Source organism: Rousettus aegyptiacus, unplaced genomic scaffold (assembly GCF_014176215.1).
Source record: "Rousettus aegyptiacus isolate mRouAeg1 unplaced genomic scaffold, mRouAeg1.p scaffold_m13_p_9, whole genome shotgun sequence".
NCBI lineage: Eukaryota > Metazoa > Chordata > Mammalia > Chiroptera > Pteropodidae > Rousettus > Rousettus aegyptiacus.
The window spans coordinates 60,904,142-60,917,233 of NW_023416312.1; the positions used below are offsets into that span (position 1 = coordinate 60,904,142).

General features: G+C 35.0%; 1 pseudogene; it reads left to right on the plus strand.

The window, feature by feature from the left end:
• The first annotated feature begins 290 nt into the window (after positions 1-290).
• Positions 291-410, plus strand: LOC118608359 (annotated as a pseudogene).
• Positions 411-13,092: the final 12,682 nt, after the last annotated feature.

Consider the following 13,092-nt stretch of genomic DNA (forward strand, 5'->3'; position numbering starts at 1 on the left):
ATGTGAGAGCCTTAATATCGTCACTGTTACGTGGATCTGATAGTCCACCACCTTGTCGCTATCAGTTTAGATCTCATGGTAGGTGGGATATTTATATTATATTATTCATGTTTCTTAGTAATAGGTCGACATACTAGATTTAGGTACAATATTACTTTCCCTTGTAATGGGGAAATTACATTTTTAACATTCCAGTTTATTCATTTGGTTGCCAGGATCCCATTATGTGCTTTTTCTTCTCTCTCTCTTAAAAAATTTTCTGCTTTGTCTCATAAAAATTTTCAAGTAGCGTCTATGGCCATGCCACCCTGAACAAGCCCGATCCCATCTGATCTCAGAAGCTAAGCAGGGTTGGGCCTGGTTTGTACTTCGATGGGAGACCACCTGAGAAGACCAGGTATAAATAAACAAAAATATTAATAAGGGATTGTAAGCTGACAAGGTCCTTGCAATCTGTGAGGTCAACCAAGGGTTGTCTTGCCTTAAAAAAAAAAGTTTAAGTAGCATAGTAAAGTGAATCCCCACATATTCACATCTACTTCAGCTCTTATCTCATGGCCAATCTACTTTCTTTTACCCTGCCACCCACTCACCTTACCTCAACTCTCAGTAATACTACAGCTAACCCCAATGCCCCCAGGTGACATTTCATTTTTAAATATTTCAGTATATTTTAGAAAATAAAGATACAGTTTTATAAATAAGTATGATGTCATACCTTCATAAATAAAAATTCCTTATCAAATATCCTACTTACTTAGAATCAAACCCATAACCATTAGTCTTATTAATTTCAAGGTCATTCGGTATTTTGTCAGCAATAAGGTAGTATAATTATTTTAATTTAATTTTATTATTAGTTTCAAGTATACAGTACATTGGTTAGACATTTATATAGTTTATAAAATGATCCCCCTAATTGCTCTTTCTTACTCTGGTTTTCCACCTAGCCATTACATTAATGCTAACTGCATTCCCTCTGCCGTGCTCCCCATCCTCGTGACCATCTCTGAACTACTAATTTTTAGTTCTCTAGCCCTTCACCCCATTCTCCTAGCCCCTCAATGCCCCCCTCCCCTCCGGCCATCCCCCAGATTGTTCTTTACAGAACAATGTTTTTATTATTGCTTGATAAGTCCTGATGGTGAGCACATTTTCATTGAAAGTAAGATTGCTATTGCTTTTAGACTAAAATTTAAGTACAGTGGTTTTCTTACTACTTTGTTAATAAAGCCATAGGATAATTTGGATAGCAGGCAGGAGGTAGGGGAAGTAACTGTTCAAGATAATTTGAACCAGTTATTTTCTGTCTCACCTACTTCTGGGTCCAGTTTTTTTTCCCCCAAATTGGCCCACATGGTAAGGATTCGAATACCTAGTATTTATAAAGAGTTTTGCAAGAGTACTGTGGGGGATACAAGGAAAAATGGAGATTCTTTTAACCCTTAGAAATGAATTTTAGGAAATCTTTTTTAACAGATGTGACTGAGACTATTGGTTTTGGTTTTATATTTTATCGAAGTTTATACTTTTCAAATCAATTATAAAGTTGGAGAGCTTGAAGGGATTTTAGTTATTCAGCTTGGTTCTCAAAGTTGAGCGTACATCAGAATCCCTTGGACAGCTTAAAACACAGATAGCCATGCCCCATTCCCAGAAATTCTGATTCTCTAGGTCCGGGGTGGGGCCTGAGACTTTGCATTTCTAATGAGTTCCTAGGTGTCCCTGATGCTGCTGGTTGAATGAACACACAGAGAACCATTGATGTAGCTTACTTAGTCTCTTTTCTCCCTGCCTCCATTTTGCACAGAAGTAAATTTACACTCACAGAAAAGTGACTTCCTTGCCCTAAACTGTTTACTGACATAGCTAAATCAGAATCCAGATCTTGAAGTTCCTTAATCACACCCCAAGTCCAGTGCTTTTCCTACTACGCATTTGTTTCCTTCAGACTAGTTGCCTTCAACTGATTCCTTCTGAGTCTTCTCTGAACATTTGGATTTTCTTGGTAGTGGTAAATCTTAATCTCCATATAGCAGGAGTTTCGAAATTGGAGTCTAGGGATTAAAATAGTTGGCAAATTATTTTGCGTGCTGATGTATTTTTCTGGGGAGGGCTCCATATCTTTTATCAAGTTCCCAAATGAGTTTTTCCCCCCTAATAGCTAACCAAGGGTCATGTGGTGGTTCACATGGCTAAGAAAGCTAGAAATGGCTACATTCGATCAATGAGGTGTGATTTTAAAAGTAGTAAGCCTGATTTTCATTTGTCATCCAAAAACTGGCTTTGATATATTAAAGAAAAGAGTTCCAGAAAATTTGGGGGCAATGACAGCATCATTGGACTAGGTGTATGGTGATAACTTGGAATAGGGATTTATTTTTTTACTCAATGTTATGTTTTATTTCTTACATGCTGCATTTGAGGTTATATTGATGCATCAATCAAAGCATTCTGAATAATATCTTCTCACATCTAATTTTCATTCCTATTTGAAAGTATTTAGAATCTTCACATATTTCAAATAAAGCTACCTAAATTATTTAGACAGTGTTTTAAAATGTATGTTTAATCTAAACATAATGATTTAAATGATCTAATCCAATAGAAAATTATAGCCATATGAAAATAAATATATAAGTAAACAAAAATTCATTATTCAGTAAGATTCTCTTTTTTTCCACTAGAGTCGGGGGGCACACTAGAAACAATGATTCACATAGCCAGCTGTTTGTTCACAGAGACAAGTACATCAGCTTTGCCACTTAGTCCCTTCCCATAGTCGTCAGTTGCGATGACTTGAAACTTGGAGTAGGACCTTCTCGTATTATGGAAGAGCACAGCAGTTTTGACAAACCCTGTATATGTTTCCACCATAAATCCTTCTTTTCCCGCTTTAATTAGTGGTATTATGAGTCTGTATGCACTATAATTATCAGTATCTTTATCAGTAGCCCTAGACACCGGCGGTGAGTCAGAGGCTTCCCTGGGATTCATACTGAGGAAGTCTGTATTACCTGGCATCAGACTAGAAGGACAGCCACCATTGTGCCTTAGTCTAGTCCCCCTCATAATAGGGATGTTTTTAATTTGAATATATTGATTACTGATTAAAATAGTCTTCATTACTTCATAATCATAACATGTATTCTAGAGAAAAATCTTCCACCAATGTTTTAGAAATATTAGGTTAGATTCACAAAATTATCAAATCTAGATGATAATATGAAAACTTGAAAGACATGTAGACTTTTTGATTTAATGTCCAATAAACCAGTCTCTATATTGCAGATGAGAAGCTTAAGGCCAAGAGAGGTGAAGTGCTTGGTACAGGTTCTATGAGTGAATAATGACAAATTCAGGACTAGAATCCAAATCCCTTGAGCTATAAACTAGTGCTCTTTCCACTATATCACACTGCTGCTACTTTTCACAGTGGTTTGGGAGACACCACCTTTAGATTTTGGTATAAAGCAGTGGTTAAAGTGTGAACCCCATTCCAGCAAAATCAGCATCACCTGAGAATTTGTAAGAAGTGCAAGGTCTCAGACCCCACCCCAGGCCTACAAAATCAGAAGCTCAGGGGCAGGACCTAGCAATGTGCTTTAACAAAACTCCCCAAAAGATTCTAATATACATTCAAGTTTGAGATCCCCCAGGATAGAGTAAAGATTCTCTACTCTGTCTGAACACAAGACTCATTTGGGGAACTTTGAGAAAAGAATGGTGCCTAACCATCACCACCCTCACTGACTGAGACAAATTAGAGTCTCAGCAATGAAGCCTGGACATCTGTTTCATGAAAAAAAAACCCTTTATTTTGTAATAATTTTAGGTTTATAGAAAAGTTGTAAAGATAGGACAGAGTTCCTATATACCAGTTACATGATCCCCTAATGTTAGCATCTTACATAACTATGGTACAGTTGTCTAAACTAGGATATTAACATTGGTACAATACTATGAACTAAACTACAGACTATTCAGAGTTCATTTGTTCTTCTACTACTATCCTTTTTTATTCCTGGATCCAATCCAGGATCCCTCATTGCACTTAATCATAATGTCTCCTAAGCTTTCTCTGGTCTGTAACAGTTTATGTCTTTCCTTGTTTTTCATGATCTTGACAAATATGAGAATTAGTCAGTTTGGGGTTGTCTGATGTTTTCTTCATGATTAGAATGGAGTTTAGGGACTTGGGGAGGATTGCCACGAAGGCGAGGTGCCATTTTCATTGCCTCATCCTAAATGGTGCATACTATCAACATGACTTAGCACTAGGCATGCTAACTTTGACCACTTTGCTAAGGTAGCTCTCACTGGGCTCTTCATTGCAAAGCTCTTATTTTTCCCTATCTATACTCTGTTCTTTGGATGTAAGTCACTCAATCTAGCCCACACTCAATGGGGAGAGGGCAAATAAGCTCTACCTTCTAGAGAGTAAAGTATTTATGTATATTATTGGGAATTCTCTATGGAAGATTTCCCTTTTCTCCATTTATTTATTCAATCACATATCGGTATGCATTCATGAGTATTTTCATACTTTGGGTTATAACCAAATACTGTTATTTTATTTTATTTGGATTTTTCTAGCTTTGGACATTGGGAACTCTTAAAGGTTGGCTCCAATGTCCCTTGACCTATTCTTTCGTATTTTGAGCACTTTATTTTCTGACATTACATGATGCTCTAGCACTAGAATCAGCATTTTCACAAGGAGCTGGGCACCTCTTTTTAAAATTTTCTCAGGTGATTGTAATGCGTGCAAAGCACTGATATTGAGAGTGAACTATATTCTTCTGTAAGGCTAATGCCACGATCAGACTGCATCCTATCTTGCAACCTCAACAAATGTAATCATCTTTCACTCCTTTTCCTTTCACGTTCAGTTTTTTCACCTTCTAATGTGTCCCCCAAGAGCCATGGTGATTCACACCTTTGTGTAATCCCCTTCTTTTGGGTGTGGGTCGGACCCAGTGTCTTGCTTGTAACTGATAGAATACAGCGAAAATGATGGGATGGCACTTCTGTCATTAAATTATAGAAGACTGTGATGGCCATCTGGCTTGTACTCTTATCTTCTTGGTTGCTCACTCCAATGAACTAAGCTGCTATGCTGTGACATGTTCTGTGGAGAGATCCACGTGGGAAGGAACCAGAGGACTGAGGCCTTGGTATAACAGCCCATGAGGAACTGAATCCTATCAACAGTCATGAGTGAGCTCAGAAGTGAATCCTCCCCAGTGGAGCCTTGAGGTGACCAAGAGATCCTTAACTCAAGCACCCATCTAAATCATGTCCAGATTCCTGACCCACAGAAACTGTGAGATAATAAATATATACTACTTTAAGCTGCTAAATTTGGGGTAGTTTGTTATGCAGAAATAAATAAGTATTGCATTATTTATTAAATATACAATTAAATGACTTCCTGTCACATCCTTCTCATCCTACAAAAGAAAACTCAGATGCTGCTTCCTCATTCATTTATCCAGCAATGTTTGCTGGGTGCTATGTGAGGCACTGTGTTAAGTGCTAGGGGATAAGTGGTAAATAAACAGACACATTCTCTGTCCTTGAACAACTTGTATTCTTTTGTATTGGTTTTCAGAGTTCCACAAAACAGGGAACCAAGATGCATTCATTAAAGAATTATTTTTAATGTCAAGAAAGTTAAGGATTTGAAAGTAATATGAAAAAGCTATTTGAAAAGCTTTTACACACTGTTATTTTTGTCATTTAGCTACAGATCAGTAAAAACTTCATTATGGACTAGCACAAGCCACATTTAGGCACTTCAGAAGTCCTGAGGCTGTTTTACTTTTCCAAGCACTGCTAAAATGTTTATTGTACCTTTACATAGCTTGTATGTCATTCTGCCTTACAATTAGGGAGGTTTATTTATTTTCCCCACTAGTCCTCATTTTTATTTTTATAACCTCATGGCTCCTTGAACATGTATAAAGAACTTGTTAATTTAATATTAATAATAGCTTTGTTAATCTGAGGTTATTGGAAATTTAAATTCAAATAGAGTTATTTAAAAAATCCAAGCACCATTGTTCTTCATCCTCTCTAATTTTAAGAGAGTATTTATTGAAAGAATGAATATGGTTTGTTTCTTTGTAAATCCCTGTTCCCTGCAAAATGATGTAGGTCATGATAATGCTACTTAATAAGGTCATGAGTTCCAGTGATTGTAAAATGAAGCAAATCCATTTACAAATTGATGAAGCTAATCGTTTAATTTAATTAAATTTATTGAGGTTACATTGGTTAATATCATAAATTTCAGGCTTATAATTCTATAATACGACATCTGTATATTGCATTGTGTGCTCACCACCCAGAGTCTAGCCTCTTGTCACCATATATTTGACCCCCTTTACCTCTTCATCCTCCCCCAGGCCCCTTCACCTCAGGTAACCACCATACTGTTGTCTGTGTCTGAGTTTGTTTTGTCTGTTCATTTGTTGTTTTCTGTGTTATGTACTAATATGAGTGAAGTCATACGGTTCTTGTCCATTTTCATCTGACTTGTTTCATGTAGCGTGATACTCTCAAGATCCATCCATGTTACCACAAATGGCAATATTTCATCTTTTTTATGACTGAGTGGTATTCCATTGTGTTATGTATGTGTGTGTGTGTCACATTTTCTTTATCTAATCATCCATTGAAAGACACATCAGTTGTGTCCATTTCTTGGCCACCATGAATAATGAACAATGGGGTGCATATATTTTTATGAATAAGTGTTTTCAAATATTTCAGGTAGATACCCAGAACAGGGATTTGCTGGGGCATATGGTAGCTCTAGTTTTAATTTTTTTGAAGAACCTCCATATTATTTTTCATAGAGGCAGCATCAATTCACATTCCCACCAGCAGTGAACGAGAGTTCTTTTTCTCTCCACAACCTCTCCAACATTTGTTGTTACTTGTCTTATTGATAACAGCCATTTTAATAGGTATGGGGTCATATCTCATTGTGGTTTGATTTGCATTTCCCCTATAGCTGGTGAGGCTGAACATCTTTTCATGTATCTGTTGGCCATCTATTTGTCTTCTTGGTAAAAGTGTAAAAAGTGTCTTTTCAGGTTCTCTGCCCATTTTTTAATTGGATTTTTTTTATATAGTTGAGTTGTATAAGCTCTTTTTATATTTTGGATATTAGGCCCTTATCAGAGGTGTTGCTTGCAAACATAATTTCTCATTTGGATGGTTATCTCTACCTTGTTGATGGTTTCTTTTGCTTTGTAAAAGCTTTTTTTAGTTTGATATAGTCCCATTAATTTATTTTTGCTTTTACTTCCCTTGCACTTGGGGTCAAGTTCACAAAAACCACTCTGAGATCAAAGTCCATAAGTTTAGTGCCTATGTTTTCTTCTATATATTTTGTTGTTTCAGGCCTTATAGTCAAGTCTTTAATCTATTTGGAGTTAATTTTTGTGTATGGTGTCAAATGGTGGTCTAGTTTCATTCTTTTGCATGTGGCTTTCCATTTTCCCAGAACCATTTATTGAAGAGGCTCTCCTTTCTCCAAAATGAAGATAATTTATGATTCTTTGATGTCATAGTGACATGTTAAAATTCTAGACTAGTTCTCTTAGTATTACATTATCCAGATTTTATCTGTAGTGTTTGATTTAATTTATATATTTACATAGTACCCTATGTGATAAAAATACGCCAAAGTATATTATAAGGCAGTCCTCATTTTAGGTTAATTATATGCATGAATACTCTGATGCTTATATCTGCTAATATCTATAATAAACTCAATAGCTTATAAATTTAGACCTTCTAATTGCCTTGTAAGGAAAGAATGTTTGCTCAGTGAGCCTAGTAACATTGATTTGTAATTAATCATTTTACTTAGTTACTCATCTATGATAACAGTACAACAAAATATCATGTTTGCTTAGTAGTATTAATTCCATTTCTCTCATCTGCACTTAGAAAATTGCAATGTCATCAGTGTACTGTGAGTATATCTAAATAAGACAGTTATTTTAAAAAGTATTCCCACTGGGAGTATGACCATTTAAAAACCTCCCAAAAGAATTCAGATTGAATAAATCATATATAGTTTAAAATACCACCACTTTTAGCAAAGGAGTTTGATGCCTTGCTTTTCCTTAATTTCTGAAATAAATATAAAGTTTAGTTAAATTTTTCAAATTCTCTATCTTGCTTTCTCCATGTGAATGCATATACTACTTAAAGTATTTGATGTTATTCTCACTTTTTAAAGTGTCTACCAATTCCATCTGAAACTTGATCTTTTTGTTTAAATACTGTTAGTTGTTTTAAGTCACTATTTGTTATACATATAACCCATATAAAGAAATAGTAAGTGAACATGAAGAGTGCCTGATTACCTACCACTTCACATTGGATGGAAATGATGTAATCCTTGTTTACATATGTCTGGAGGAAATAAAGTGTAAATTTTGATGGCCTTGTTTCTATGTGTATTCCTTTGTTCAGGATCCTCTGTAGCTAGTTGTTTTGAGTTCAAATGAGCTCAGATGAAACCAGAGGGATACAATTTGCAAAATCCACACTCTGGGAAACTCAACAGAACAAACAACCCAATTTCCTGAACAAAAATTATAAGGAAAACAAGAAGATGGAGGGGCAATCCTATCAATTAAGAGAGACAAACTAATTTCAATTTATGGACCTTATTAGACTCCTGATTCAAACAAATTGTTTTAAACAAAGCAATCAGGGAAAATGTGAACACCGACTAGATATTCATTGATCTTAAATATTAAAGAATTGTCATTAATTTTTCCAAGTGTGATAATAATATTGTGGTTATCTTTAAATTTTTAAAAGAGCTTATATTTTAGATATATGTATATTGAAATAGTTATGGATGAAATCATATGCTGTCTGGAATTTCCTTCAAAATAATCTAGCTAGGGTTAATGAAAGTGAGGTCAAAATGAAAGAAAGTTGACATAATTGGATAATTCTTAAAGATGAGCAGTTGGTTCATGGGAGTTAATTATATTCTTCACTCGACTTTGAAGTTTTTTAAGTAATTAAAAGTTTAAAATAAATAAATCCATTTTTAGAATCAAAAGCGGAGGCTACCACCAACTGACTCTCACTAAACAAATTTCTAAATGATGTACTTCAGGAAGTGGAAAAATAAACTCAGAAGATGATCTGACATTCAAGAAGGAAGGACAATTACAATTAAGATCTGTGCATCTCACTGTCAATTATACTTAATAAAAAAGTGGGGGAAAAAATGAGGGTGAAGCTTTTTAAAACGATTATTGTTAATATTTAAATCATGTCTCACATGATTTAAATATTAACAATTTAAAACAATAATAACATCTACTATGTGGGGTTAAAAATATCAAAAAGTGGAATAGATTTAAAATAGTATTATACTCAAGTGTGCGCAAAGAGGAGGAGGAAACCAGAACTTTACAAAACCTTGGCAGTACTTACTATAGCTGAACATATGCATATCTTAATCCTCAGCAACTTCACTCTTAAATATGTACCCTATAGAAAGGTGTATGTTTGTCAAAAAGATATACTGGAGTATTTATAGCAATACTATAATATTCCCAAACTGCAAACTACCCAACGAATGAATGGATAAATAAATTGGGGTATATCCACATAATGAAATACTATGCAGTCTTGCTCACGAATGATCTACAACTACACCTGACAATATGGATGAATCACAAACATAATATTGAGCAAAATAAACAAAATACAAAGGAGTGATACTATATGGTGTAAGAGTATTTGAGGTGTCCTTCTGGGGTACTTGGAATGTTCTGTTTCTTGATATGGCTGCTGGCTAGTGAAATAATATGTTATTTGTAGAAATTCAGTGAGCTGTACACTACTGTGCAATGTTCTGTACATATGCTATGCTTCAATATGATGCTTTAAAATTAGCATTTAACCCAGGAGAAGATGACTGGAGTAAAAATATTCAAAGGACATTGCATAGTCTTTAAAGTAAATTTAAACTTCAAGGATAACTACTAAAAATAAAAATAGAGACTATAATTTCTAATCTGTAAAGGGAACAAATGAAGTAAGAAAAAAAGAAACTTTAATTCAAAAGAGGGCAAGAAAGAAAATAGAAATAGAGAAAGTAGGACAAATAGAAAACACGAAAAGGCTGAAATAAATTTAAATACACTTATTTTATTTTTGATTGAAGTAACTGGTTAATAACATCATATAACTTTCAGATGTAGAATATTATCATTAAATATTTGTATTCACTATACTCACCATCAAAAGCCTACTTTCCAAATCACAACAAATGTAAAAGAACTGATGTTAAAAGACAAATGATTTACTAGGTTTAAAACTAAGCCAAATGCTTTGTACAAGAGACATCTCTATGACATAAGGACCCATAAGGTCCTTTTTCCCATCAAACAACGGCGAAAGATACATCAGCCAACTACTAACCAAAAGAAAGGTGGTATGGGTGTATTACTATCAATAAAAATGGACCTGAGTACAAATAGCATTACTAAAATAAAGAGGGTCATCAGTACATAATAATAAAAGTTTCATGTCACCAGAAGAATACAGAAATTCTAAACTTGAATATGACTAAAAACATAGCTTCAAAATATATAAGGCAAAATTTACAGAACTACTAGGAGAAACTGACAAATCCACACCATAGTGGGGGTTTTAAACAATTCTCTCTGTATTTTATAGGTCAGGAAGATAAAAGTTCACTAAAGATATAGATTTAAACAACACAATTACCAAGCTTAACAGAATGGAATTTATAGAACACTATGCCCCATTGTTATAGAATCCTCAGCAAGCCAAAACAGCATTTTTATGATATTTGACCACAAACCAAGGCCTTAAAGCTTGTCTGAAAAAAAAAATTAAATGCCTTCTTCAGACCACTTTCTCTGACCACAATGCAAATAAATTAGAAGTTAAAAAAAAAGATGATTAGAAAGAAACCCATGTCTTTGGAAGTTTGAAAAAGTAACTCATGAGTCAATGAAAAATACTGAAATTAAAAATACAAATGAAATAATTAAAACATTATACATCAAAACTCATGGTATGCAGCTAAATAGTACTCATAAGACATTTATAGCATTAAATGCTTATATTAAAAAAGAAGAAAGGCTTCAAAATTAATTCATTACGTGTATGAGTTAAGAATTCAGAGACAGAACAGACAGAATAAAACTAAAGAGAATAGAAAGCAAGTGATAAAAAATAGTAGAATGAACTAGAAAACAAAGATACACCCGATAAAATAATCTTTGACATCATCTCTGACTCCTTCCTCTAGCTCACAACTTATACCTAATCTTATCATCAACCCCTGTTGGCTTTACCTAAAAAATCTGTCCAAAATCGAACCACGTCTCACCCCACCATTTTATAACTGCTGAGGTCCAAGCTGCCATCACATTACTTGTCTCTAGATTGTGATGCAAGTCTGACACCTGTGAAAGCAGAGATGGAAGGAAGGAGGATCGGAAAGGGAGAGCCTCAGATTACAGTGCAGCTCTGAAAATCTCAGCCAGCTGAAAGGGGAGCTCTGCAAAAGGTTACTCATGTGCACAGACTGTCCTGTGCTGGCCAGAAATGGCCAGCCTTTGTACCATCACTAGACTCAGTCATAGGCAGGGAGCTGCCTGAGAAGCGCATGGCCTCAGGTAAAAAACAGTAGGCCCTAAAGGAATCTGCAGCTGGAAACTATCAGATAATTGCACTCCTTGAGGTATATTCACTTTTTAAGGAAGATCTAAGTGATGTGCTTTCATGTCTACCACAGAATCCATTTTTCTTCGATGCTATCAAGATGAGACTCAGGACACAGTACAGAGCCTGGCAAACTATGATCCATGGGCCAAATACAGCCTGCAACCTGTTTTTTTTTTGTAAATAAATCTTTATTGGGACATAGCCACAACCATTCACTTATTTCTTGTCCATGTCTGCTTTCAAGCTACCATGGCAGAGGTAAATAGTTATGATAAAGACCATATAGTTCACAAAGCCCGAAATATTGGCTTTACAGAAAAGTGTGCAGATCCCTTATTCACTATGTCTTTAGTAATGTGCAAGGCTCTGTGGGATCTAAGAAGGGTAAGACATATGGACAAATACTTATGATGCTAGGGTGTCTTACAATTTCTATTCCTCATATTACATATAAGCAGTTTGTAGAGAAAAAGGAGAGATTTAAGTAGGGAAGTTCTATGTTCTGACAGCAGGGAAAGCTGTCAGAAAGCAAATGGTATAGTCCAAGCAAGAAATGATGGAGTCTGTACTAGGATGATAGTGGTAGAAATGGAAAGATGACATTTCCTGAGATGGAAAAACTAAGAGGAATATTGAGTACTGTGAAAATCAAAGTATTGTTTTAGACATGTTTAATTTGAGGGATTCATGTGAAAATATTAAAGAAATTGTTAGATAAATGAGGCTTAAGTTCAGAAATGGTCTGGTCAATGATGTAATTTATGAAATAGCATATAGCTAGTATTTCAAGCTAGGACCGGATGTAATCATATATAGGGAGAGAATACAGGGAGGTATTCCTTGTGACCAAGATTTGAGACACCAATGTTTAGATGTTGGGGAGAGAAAGAGAGATCAGAATAGGAGTTTAGTCAAGTATTTCCAGAAACAGCCAGTGAAATGCTGTTGAGACTATGATGAGGTAGGAAAATGGTCCATTGCATTTGGCAACATGGAGATCATTGGTGATGTAAAATATAAGCAAGTTAAAAACTATTTTTTTAATAAAGCCAGAATGAAATGGATATAAGAGATAATGGGAATTAAGGAAATGATGAGAGCCAGCGTAGAGAAAACTGTTTTGAGGTACTTTACTGTGAAAGGGAGCAGAGAAATGGAGGGTAGTTGGAGGGAGATGTGGGGTCAAGGGAATTATTAGAGCCTATCGACAGGCTTTTAAGCAGGATGGTAAGCCCATCGTGCTTTAGTAAGACCAATCATACTTATTTTATTTTGCAGAATAGAATTTACAGAGAGAGATCTAGATGAGAGATAGGAGATAATTAGAGTCTCAGTTATGAG